Genomic DNA, 12,738 nt, shown 5'->3' with positions numbered 1-12,738 from the left:
TGATGATATTCAGCCCACAATAATTTCAATAAAAATTTCTTATTGTATTACTTTGTCTTGTTTCCATTATTTTTTGAGTAAGCTATCAACTCTGAGGGAAACTCAGAATTGAAGGGTATCTTGTTTTCTCTTCGTTTGGAAAAAATCAAAATGAAAATGGCAATTTTTCTATTCTTTGAAAAAATTAAGAATCAAACTCTAACTTTTTCTCTTCTTTGAGAAAATTCAGAACTTGAGTGGAACTTATTCTTCTTTGGAAAATAGCATGAGTGGTCAGGCTAACCAAAGCTAAATGAACATAACTTAAACGTAGTTAAGTTAATGTAACCTAACCTGTCCACTTATGCTGGCATCTATAATTATAGTGGAATGGATTGGCAACAGTTGGGTTGTAATTCATATTCATGTGTTTCTGGCTTTGAATGAAAAAAAGAATCCATTGAGGGGGTTGAATGATGGCTGTAGATACCCTGCGGTAGGTTAGATGGTCCAATATTTATATGCTATGATGGCTTAATCTCGCGAGATTTGTTTTGGTTCCGAGGGAGCTTCATAATCCAGCAAAAATTGGTTTTGAAGGTCCATGACACTTGGCTTGATGTTAAACTTCGATTCTGAATTTTTTTTCCCGAAAAACAAAAAAGTTGCACTTCAGTCCTGTGTTTTCCCAAAGAAGAAAAAAAGTTCAACTTGTCTTCGGAATTTTCTCAAAGAAGAGAAAAACGTTCAAGTTCTCTTCTGAATTTTGTCAAGGAAGGGATCAATGCTATACTTCGATTCCGAATTTTTCCAAAGAAAAGAAAAGTTCCAATTCAATTCTGAATTTTCTCAAAGAAGAGAGAGAAGTCCCACTTTACTTCTGAATTTTCTCACAGAAGTGAAGAAAATTTCAAGTTTTCTTCTGAATTTTTCTATAGAAGAGAGAAAAAAAGTTACACCTCGACTCTGTTTTTTCAAAGATATATTTCCGTTCAGAGATTCACCAAATAAGATAAAAAGTTCCACTTGAGTTCTGAATTTTTAAAAGCAAAAGAAAGTTCACGTTCTCTTCTGAACTTTCCGATAGAAGAGAAGAATGTTAATGTTCGATTCTGATTTTTTTTTCCAAAGAATAGAAAAAAAAGTTAAACTGCGATTCTGAATTTTTCAGAAGAAGAGAAAAAAATTACACTACATTTCTGACTTTCCCCAAAGAAGAAAAAAGTTGAACTTAACTTCTAAATTTTCTCAAAGATGAGAAAGAGTCACACTTCGATTCTGAATTTTCTCAAAGAAGAAAAAAAAAGTACATGTTCTGTTCTGGATTTTCAATAGAACAGAAAAATGTGATACTTCGATTCTAGATTTTTTCCAGAGAAGAGAATAATTTATGCTTTGATTTTGAATTTTTTCTAGAGAAGAGAAAAAGTTTCACTTTAATTCTTAATTTTCTCAAGGAAGAGACAAAAGTTACACTTCGATTCCAAATTTTTCGAAAAATAGAAAAAAGTTCCAGATTAATTCTGAATTTTCTCAATGAAGAGAAAGAAGTCTCACTTCAATTCTGAGTTTTCTCAAGGAAGAAAACAAAATTTCAAGTTCTCTTCTGAATTTTTCCATAGAAGAAAAATAAGTTACACTTCAGTTCTGAATTCTTTCAAAGAAGAGAAAAAGATATACTCTGGTTCTGAGATCCATCAAAGAAGATAGAAAGTTCCAGTTCAGTTCTGAATTTTTCAAAGAAGAAAAAAGTTCAACCTTTCTTCTGGATTTTTTCATAGAGAAAAAAATGTTAAGGGTCGAATCTGAATATTTTCCAAAGAAAAGAAAAATGTTGAACTTCGATTCAGTATTTTTCCGAAGAAGAGAAAAAAGTTAAACTTCAGTTCTGAGTTCCCCCAAAGAAGTTAAAAGTTCCACTTAAGTTCTGGATTTTTTCAAAGAAGAGAAGAAAAGTTCAAATTCTTTTCTGAATTTTTCCATGGAAGTGAAATGTTAAACTTTGAATCTGAATTTTTTTCCAAAGAAGAGAAAAATGTTAAACTCTGATTCTGAAATTTTTCGGAAGAAGAGAAAAAAGTTACCCTTTAGTTTTGAATTTCTCAAAGAAGAGAGAAAATTTAAAGTTCTCCTCTGAATTTATCAAAGAAGAGAAACATTTAAAGTTTTCCATTCTGAATTTTTCCAAAGAAGAAATAGTTCCACTCAAGTTCTGAGTCTTCTTAAATAAGAGAAAAAAGTAAAAGTTCGATTATGAATTTTTCCAAAGAATAGAAAAGTTCCGATTTGATTCTGAATTTTTTTGAAAAAAAAGATGAAAAAAATTACCCTTCAGTTCTGAGTTACCCTCGGAGTTGATAGTGTTCCCTAAAAATAAAGGAAACAAGACAAAATAATGCAATAAAATACTTTTATTGAAATTGTTGCGTGTTGAATATCATCATAAAAAATGAACACCTTAAATATTTTCATATAATACTTCGTCATGTTTTCTCTGCAGATGTTTCATATTTCCATTTTGGGGGTATACGCAACTTTTAACAACCTCATTATACATTTCATTGTCGATAATACTTCATGGACTGCATCTGTTGGTAAACCCGTGATGGTAGCAGTAACGTTTGCTGATGCTTTTTTTCAATTCATCTTTATATTCCTTGGTCATACTTTTTTCAAAGCCCTTTTTAGTTTACTTGTGGTTTCATTTTCTATTATGACATTATTTTTACATAGATTGTATTTTTGACACTTGGATATAATATTTACAGCGGTACTGTTACAGCGGTACGCCTGTTTTCTTCTTGTCTTCTTTTGAATGGTAATGCTGAAAGATGGCTAGTTGTAGACTAGCATTCTCTTTGAGCACTATCATTTCGGGGATATTACTTTCGCATAACCATCATTTTTATGGTAGAAATTCTCGGGTATTCCAAAGGAATCTAATCCCTCACTGTCATGACAATGCATATATACATTTCCAATAAGATCCCCACTAGTACTTGTTTCATAGTTAAAATATTTCTGTTTCTCGATATTCAATGCCACGGTAACATTATTATGTGTATACGCTTTCTGAAAATAGCTCACCTTCACTTTTTCCATGATGATGTTAGTGACGTTTGAATGGGTTTTGTTTTTCATCAAATCATCTTTAATCTCCATTCTGATAACGTTTGCCAGTGCTATTTTTATTTTACTTTCAGTTTCACTGTCTATTATGACGTTATGTTTGCATAGGCCGCAGTTTCGGCATCTGGATATGATATGGCTTATGATACTGTTACAGGGTTATGCCTGTCTTCTTCTTGTCTTCTTTGGAATGCTAATAACAGAAAGATGGCGATATGATCTATTAACGGGTAATGTGTTACCCTTGCTGCGAGCAAGAAGTTGTACCTCGTTGTCAGCTTAAAGTCTTAGACAAGCATTCTCTTAGAGCACTATCATTTCTGGAAATTTTGTTCTAGTACGTCCATAGCCAGTAATGATGAATGTTTTCGGTATTCCTAAGGAATTTAACTGCTTAGTGTCGTGACAGCGCACAAATACATTTAGAATAAGATCGTCACTAACACTTGTTTCATAGGTCAAATATTTCTCTTTCTCAGCTGATACTGACCGAAAACATACAATAAACTAGCTAATTTCGACGAGGATAGATTACCATTGAGGCAGCCGCATACAAATTTTGGAATTTGTGGAACTTGGAGGCATTATGAAAGGGTTGGCTTGCGAAAACATTGAATCAATTGGTTGAATGTATAATTTTTAACAAGAAATGTCTGACAAATGTCTTGGGCGTGATGGTTTGATGTCAGAGGGTGCCGCAGAGCAATAGTAGTGTAATACTGTGGCGTGAATCGCTTGAATTATCATGCTCTAGCAAGTAAATGCCGAGTACCAGCTGTTCAAATAAAAAACGGTGTTTAATCTAGATTTACATGCTTATTTTCGAGGGAAAAGGGTTGAAAATATCCTAGGGATGATGATTGGGGGGGGGAGAGGGTGCCACATGATTGACGGAAAATAAGGTGTAAAAAGCTGTGAGGGTGTGGGGGGTTTGTTTTGTGGATCATCATGATAGGTTTGGCTTGCGCAAACTTGAATCAATGGGTTGAAGCATAATCTTTAACAAGAAATGTCTGAAAAATTTCTTAGGAATGATGAAGGGGGTGTCAGAGGGTGCCGTAGAGCAGTAATAGTGTAGGACTGTGGAGTTAATTGCATTGAGAAACATGTTCTACAGCTTAAAAGTTAAGGTGGAGGTGTTGAAAGAATATTTTTCGCGGTGGGGGGACTGAAAATCTGTAATGCATGATTATTAAAAAAGGTACTAGCCCTTTCAATTTCCAATCGAATGAGCCCTATTGGAAGTTTCTTCGACAACTCCTTCAATACGAAGTGCCCTGGTTTAAAACCAACCATAAAAATCAAACAAATAAACGAATAATGCATTGTACCAACATCGTTTTTTATTTAGGCAGCGTTATTGCGCTGCCTATCATGACAAGATTGAAAACAAAATGAAAATTAGAGGGAAATAGAATTATGAACTGATGAGCCCTCAACAATTAAAATAATTATATGTCAGATATTTGGTTTCATTTCATTAATTCTTTCCAAAACTGTTCAAGAAACATATAATTTTTAGTAAAATGTCAATGACCCAGTAGGCTTTAGATATTTACAGTTTTGGAAGGTAATAGTCCCCAAACTCTTGTTTGTAGTGATTTTGTTCAGTATTGACCGTCAGATTGTGTTGAGCAAAACAGTTATCTTGAAATTCGAATCAGATATCCTTAGTGGAAGGATAGCTAAAAATCGGCCTTGTAGGCAGGCTGGTTGCCCTTTGCATACTTTTGACTTTTAAAAGGGCACTAGAGCCTTGGATTACTTTGAAGAGCTTAGTCCTCAGCTGCCTCCTCTTTGCCCTATATCTCTGGGACATGAACCCCCCCCACACGAATCTACAATATGCTGTTGATCTGGTACTATGGTCATCTGGCAACACCTTTGAGATTGCACAGTCAAAGCTGCAAAAGTCACTTTTTCCAATTTTAAAAATTCTCTCAACATTTAGATTTACCCATTGCACCTACCAAGTCAAAAATAATCCAATTTCACCGAAAGCAAAATCATGTCAACGCAAGACTAACTCTAAATGGAACAACTATTCCAGAAGATAATCATATTAATTACCTAAGTCTCCTGCTTGACCAAAAACTAATTTCCACCTCACCATTTCAAACACAATAAAAAAATGCTATAGAAAAACAAGTACGCTAAAAAGACTTCTTTCCACACCCTGGGGCTTTAAGGAGAAAACCTTACTCCAGTTTTACAAATCACACATAAGACCCCATATTGACTTTGGGCTCATCGTCTATGGTGCATGTGCAATGACCCAGATGCAAAAAATTGAAACAATACAAAACGATATAATACGTTTCATATTTGGTCTTAGGAAACCCACAAGCACCAAGTTTCTGCTTACGGAGGGTGGATTAACAACAATAAGGGAGAGACGTAGCTTTCTCTTGATAATATATCTTACAAAAATTGAATCAAATAGCTCAAACACCCTAAATAATTGGTTAAGAAATCCAGCCATGTATTGAGGCATTGCAGATGAGTATGCCAATATTAAGAAGAAATTCCCTGTACCCGCAAAGTCTATCGCACCTACTTTCCCGCAATCCCCTCCATGGAATTGGTCAATCCCCATAATAAATACTGATTTCTCAAAGTGGACTAAAGATTTAACCCCCATTGCTTTTGTCCAGAAGAAATTCACTGAACTTAATACAATTACTTATAAAAACCATTTCCAAATATTTGTTGATGGGTCCAAAATGAATGAGAAGGTAGCAAGTGGTGCCTTCCTTCCTCACCTGAAAATTGCAATGGGTGAGAAATTGTATACTAATGTATCTATGATGTCTGCAGAGTTAAATGCCATAATCATGGCATTAGAACACCTTATGGAAAATAAACCCTTGATTGCTAATTCAAATAATATTATAGTTTATTCTGACTCTTTATCAAGCCTTGAGTTGCTGTCTTCAGCTCCTCAGTATAAGCTGGATATTGACACTTATCATTGTCTTAGTATTATCGATAATCTTGCTTCAAGTGGCATAAGAAATTATCTTCAGTGTATTCCTAGCCACTCTGGTATAAGTGGTAATCATCAGGTTGATGAAATAGCAAAAAATGCTATAAATATTGACCAGCCAAGTGGGAGACAAATCCCCATTAGAGATATTTACCGATGGAGACTATCAGATATTATTTTTAATAAGAAAAATCCTACTCTTTCCCCCTTTCCCAATAAGTATTTTTCTAAAATTTATCATGGAATTCGTTCTGGAATAAATGGACTAAATTTTCTTGCATTCTCGTATCAGTTTCCTAATTCAAGTGGTTCAGTTCCCCTGTCCCCTCTTTGCAGTTATTGTATTATGAATAACGAAACAATTGACCACTGCCTATTTTAATGTAATAGGCTGACGTCTGCACAGCATACATTGCATTGTAAACTGTTAAAGTGCTTCAAACACCACAAAATCTCACTATCAGCCAAGAGCCTAGCCAAATATACTCACACAGAACAGTAAAGTTAATACCCATCATCATGTATTTGAACACATTGAGTTGACGGATCCACTGATAGATATCTAAGAATATCTTATAATTAACAGGTTAACAAGCCAGTAGTTGTGTAGACGACATAGTGAATTACAAGAAAAAGGGCTAAATATCATCAACTGAAAAAACCGCCTGCTGTGAAATAGAAGAAGAAGAATTAGCATTAGTTCAGGAATGGCTAAATCAGCAGTTTCAGCCATGATTGACATTGGGAAAGTTGCAAAGAATATAATAAAAAAACATCCCACTGGAGAGGTAAGTATTTTGATAAAGGTTATGGGCTTGGCTAGCCTAGTGTAAAAGGGGATACCACCAGATGGCTAATTTGAAAGTGTATATATAGGCCTATATATAGGCTATACAAATCTTTAAATTAGCCAACCAGTATTTTAAGCATAGGAGTCCAGCTGGACATAAGGACCCTTCATTTGGACCCTTCAAGGGTCCAAATGGACCCTCCAAGGGGACCCTTCAAGGGTCCAAGTCATTTGGACCCTTCAATGTTTTAATTGTTCCCTGGGGAGCCCTCCATTTTCCGAAGGAAAGAGTAGCAACATGCCAAGTGCCAGGGCCCAGCTTCAAAATTGGCTACATATGTTTTTTTTCTTAAATAGCATATTGACATTTCTGGCCAATAAAATGATCTAAAAAGATCAAAACTTTAAGGAAGAACTTGTATTTTTCCCATGGTAGTAGTATTGAACCTATGGTGACTCCATGACACCAAGAAGAGGCTCAAATTGTCTGTAGTTACAAGATAAGTGACAATGAAAATTAATATATATTTCCCCAAACACATCCAATCTAAATTTTGAGATAGCCATTTTGTTCAGCATAGTTGATTTCCAGATAAGTTTTTGAGGAGGAGACTCCTGCACAGCCCTCAGAGCAAGGGTTGTAAGCTATGCCCTGGGGGCATATAAGGTTTTTTATAGAAAGCATTGTTGTAGAAACTTCAAAAAAGACTCATTTGATTGGAAATTCAAAGGGCTAGTACTCCTTTTAAATAGTCAAAAGTGATTAGAGGGCAACTACCCCCCCCTCTTACACCCACCTTTTCCCCAAACACATCCAATCAAAATTTTGAGATAGCCATTTTGTTCAAAATAGTTGAAAATTCTGGAAATTAGGTCTTTGAGGATGACAAACCCCCCCCAAAGCCCTCAGGGCAAGGGTTGTAAGTTATGCCCTGGGGGCATATAAGGTTTTGATAGAAAGTGATGTTGTAGAAACTTCAAAAAGGGCTCATTCGATTTGAAATTGAAATGGCTAGTGCTGTTTTTAATAGTCGAAAGTAATTGGAAGGCAACTAACACCCCTTCCATGCCCACCATTTATCCAAACACATCCAATCAAAATTTTGAGATAACTATTTTGTTCCAAAGTAGTTAAAAGGTCCATAAATTATATCTTTGAGGATGACACTCCCCCCAAAGCCTTTGGGGTAAGGGTTATAAGTTATGCCCTGGGGGCATATAAGGTTTTTATTCAAATCTTTGTCATAGAAACTTGAAAAAGGGCTCAGTGCCCTTTTTAAAAGTCAAAAGTGATTTGAGGGCTACTAACCCCCCTCTCATGCCCACCTTTTCCCCAAACACATCCAATCAAAATTTTTAGATAACGATTTTGTTCAAAATAGTTAAAAGTTTTAGAAATTAGGTCTTTGAGGATGATAACCCCTCAGAGCCCTCTGGGCAAGAGTTGTAAGTTATGCCCTGGGGGCATATAAGGTTTTTATAGATAATGCTGTTGTAGAAACTTAAAAAGAGCTCATTCGATTGGAAATTAGAAGGGTTTGTGCCCTTTTTAATAGTCAAAGGTGATAGGAGGATAACTAATACCCCTCTCAAACCCACTATTTCTCCAAACATGTCCAATCAAAATTTTGAGATAGCCATTTTGTTTAACATAGTTAAAAAGTTCAGAAATTATGTTTTTGAGGATGACACTCCCCCCACAGCCCTCAGGACAAGGGTTGTAAGTTATGCCCTGGGGGCATATAAGGTTTTTTTTTTATAGAAAGCATTGTTGTACAAAATTCAAACAGGAACCATTTGATTGGAAATTGAAATGGATAGTGCCCTTTTTAATAGTCATAAGTGATTGGAGGGCAAGTAACCTTCCTCTCACGCCCACCATTTCCCCAAATACATCCAATCAAAATTTTGAGATAAACATTTTGTTCAAGATAGCTGAAAGGTCTGGAAATTAGGTCTTTAAGGATGACAACCCCCCAACAACCCTCAGGGCCAGGGTTGTAAGTTATGCCCTGAGGCATATCAGGTTTTTATTGAAAGTGCTGTTGTAGAAACTTCAAATGGGCTCATTCAATTGGAAATTGAAAGGGCTAGTGCCTGTTTTAATAGTTAAGTCATTGGAGAGCAACTAACGCCCTCCCTCATGCCCAGGGGGCATATAAGATGTTTATAGAAAGTGTTGTCATAGAAACTCAAAAAGGGCTCATTCAATTGGAAATTGAAAGGGCTAGTGCCCTTTTAGATAGTTGACAGTGATTAGAAGACTTGATATTCTATAGTAAAGATTAATGTGGGTACAATGTATTATTATTATTATTTTTTTTTTTTAAGACCAGGGCACTTTGTATCAAAGGAGTTGTCATAGGAACTTCAAAAAGGGCTTGGTACTTTCCCATTATGTGGACACCTTGACTATAGACTGTTGAATGAATGCAGTGATGGAGACTTATAAAGTGGTAATTGTTATCTAAATTGAACAAAAAGTGTGGTTTCTCATTGAATTTACAATATTTAAAATGTTGTTTTTTGGTGTTTAAGGGGAGAAAAAGGTACCTAGGTTAGGTTACATATTTAATATATATATATATACTCACACACACACACACACACACACACACACACACACACACACACACACACACACACACACACACACACACACACACACACACACACACACACACACACACACACACACACACACACACACACACACACACACACACACACACACACACACACACACACACACACACACACACACACACACACACACACACACACACACACACACACACACACACACACACACACACACACACACACACACACACACACACACACACACACACACACTATATATATATATATATATATATATATATATATATATATATATATATATATATATATATATATATATATATATATATATATATATATATATATATATATATATATATATATATAAAAAAAAAAAAAAAAAAAAAAAAAAAAAAAAAAAAAAAAAAAAAAAAAAAAAAAAAAAAAAAAAAAAAAAAAAAAAATATATATATATATATATATATATATATATATATAATATGATATATATATATATATATATATATATATATATATATATATATATATATATATATATATATATATATATATATATATATATATATATATATATATATATATATATATATATATATATGTGTATGTTCCATCATTATATATATATATATAGATATATATATATATCATATAGGGGGGGGGGGCTGAAATTTATTTCCAATAGAAATGATTATTATATTCATAATCAGCATAAAAAAGGCATTGAATTGTGTATTCACTTTATTTCTAACTCAATAACATGATTTGGTAGAACTTTACCGGGCAATGTTTCTTTCTAGCTGGTTGGCAAAATTAAGTTGTGCTGGGGAGAATTTATTAAGTCAACTAGTTGGAAAATGAAAGTTTTGCTGGGACAAAATTCATTGTAAATTAGTTGGCAAATTTAGATTTTTCCTAAACAGATGGGCCAAATTTTTGAACTAGATGACTAAAATATGTTTAATTATAAGGAGATTGGATAGTACCATTCTATATAAGCTTATAAACTAATTTTTTCTATTAGGCCTAGTCAAAGAGTGGATATCCTATAGGCCTATTTGCACATTAGAAAAACTTCTTAGAAAAACTGGAATTTCTTAGAAAAACTGGAAAAACAAGGAAAAATTAAAGAAAAACGCCCCCCCCCCCTGCAAAATGTGTTAGCTAGGATTATTCTCCATATTATGGAGTAAGAATTGTCTTCTTAATATGTTTCCGGTAAAATTCTACTTTAGCTACTTTTGGCTATCTTGGGAAGGGGTTAGGTTAGGACAATGAGACTTTCAGGGATGGGTCTACAGGCTAAAGTATATCCCAGGAAGGTATTTTAAAGTACCTACCTCCACTCCTTATCCCTCTAGAGGGTCCTGCAATTTGCCTACATGATAGGTCTATACCTATTGAAATTTTGACCAAAAAAACATTTTACCTTACTTTTCAGTTATCAGTTTCTTTTTCTCTGGCTTTAGCTCTGAAGATGTAATTTCAATTATTTGAGTAAAATTTTAAGACAGTAAAATTCTACTTTAGTTACTTTTACCTATTTTGGAAAGGGGTGAGGTTAGGAAAATGAAACTTTCAGGGATGGGTCTACAGGCTAAAATATGTCCTAGGAAGTATTTTGAAGTACTTATCTCCTTTCCTTCTCCCTCTAGAGGATCCTGAAATTTGTCTACATGACAAGTCTATACCTATTGAAATTTTGACAAAACAAAATTTAACCTTAATTTTCAGTTATAAGATTCCTTTTCTCTGGCTTTAGTTCTGAAAATGCAATTCCTGTTAATTGAGTAGTATTTTAAGCCATATCAATGTTAATTTTAAAAATTTAGGAAATGTATTTGCATATCTTTAAAACTCTATAAATCAGGATTGAGCAAAGTTGTGAAGCTGAAAACAATATTGTTTGACTGCATTTTAAGCAGAAGATGTATATTATAAGGTTTCACTTTTATAACATACAGATTTTTAAAGGTCATCAAAGGTCAGGACCCTCTAGAGGGAGGAGTGGAGGTAGGTACTTGAAAATACCTTTCCAGGACATACTTTAGCCTGTAGATCCATCCCTGAAAGTTTCATTTTCCTAACCAAACTCCTTTCCAAGATAGCCAAAAGTAGCAAGCAGAAGATCTATTTTGCAAGGTTTCACTTCTATACCTCACATATTTTTAAAGGTCATCAAAGGTCAGGACCCTCTAGAGGGAGAAGGAGTGGAGTTGAGTACTTCAAAATATCTTCCCAGGACATACTTTAGCCTGTAGACCCATCCCTGAAAGTTTCATTTTCTTAACCTAACCCCTTTCCAAGATAGTCAAAAGTAACTAAAGTAGAATTTTACCATGTTGTAAAATTCTACTTTAGCTACTTTTGGATATCCTGGAAAGGGGTTAGGGTAGGGAAATGGAACTTTCAGGGATGGGTCAACAGGCTAAAGGATGCCCTGGGAAGATATTTTGAAGTACCTACCTCTACTCCTTCTCCCTCTAGAGGGTCCTCACCTTTGATGACCTTTAAAAATATGTGTGATATAAAAGTGAAACCTGGCAAAATAGATCTTCAGCTTAAATTAAGTACAACAAAACTGTTTTCAGCTTCACAACTTTGCTGAATCCCAATTTATAAGATCTTAAAGATATGCAAATATATTTCCTAAATTTTGAAAAAAAAAAACATTGATATGGCTTAAGATTCTACTCAAATAATAGAAGTTGTATTATCAGAACTAAAACCAGAGGAAAACAAACTGATAGCTGAAAATTAAAATAAAATGTTGTTTTATCATTTTTACCTGTCCTGTAGGCAAATTTTAGGACACTTTGGAGAGAGAAGGTGTGGAAGTAGATACTTCAAAATACCTTCCTGTGACATACTTTAACCTGTAGACCCATCCTGAAAGTTTCATTTTCCTAACCTAACCCCTTTTCAAGATACCCAAAAGTAGCTAAAACAGAATTTTACCCTTTACCCCCACCCCCCTAATGTGCAAATATATACCCTGAGTTAGTATATATAGGTGTGGGGGTGAAATTCATTTCCTATTGAACCAAAAATGAGCAGAAATAAAATCAAATAATCTACCAAGTGTGAAACTACCACAAATCAGCATAGATAAATAAATGAAACCCAAAACGAACAGAAATTACAATAAATAATCAAGTCAAACTAAAAACAAGCAGAAATTAACATGAGTAGGGCTCAAAACCCCTATGCCTTCCCAAGGCCAGAACATGATTTGCAGTTTACTGAAAAATAT

General features: G+C 34.3%; 1 protein-coding gene across 1 annotated transcript in view; it reads left to right on the top strand.

The window, feature by feature from the left end:
- The first annotated feature begins 6,747 nt into the window (after nucleotides 1–6,747).
- Nucleotides 6,748–12,738, top strand: part of LOC148954218 (prostamide/prostaglandin F synthase-like) — a 516,813-nt gene continuing 510,822 nt past the window's right edge. Inside the window, exon 1 of the mRNA XM_089086067.1 lies at nucleotides 6,748–6,882. The gene's annotated coding sequence lies outside the window, so the exon portion shown is untranslated. The remainder of the gene's footprint in view (nucleotides 6,883–12,738) is intronic.

This window comes from Artemia sp. Qi Xiang Cuo, chromosome 3 (genome assembly GCF_049724085.1).
Source record: "Artemia sp. Qi Xiang Cuo chromosome 3, ASM4972408v1, whole genome shotgun sequence".
NCBI lineage: Eukaryota > Metazoa > Arthropoda > Branchiopoda > Anostraca > Artemiidae > Artemia > Artemia sp. Qi Xiang Cuo.
The sequence above is the reverse complement of the archived record's forward strand: the minus strand, read 5'-3'. Positions and strand labels throughout refer to the sequence as shown.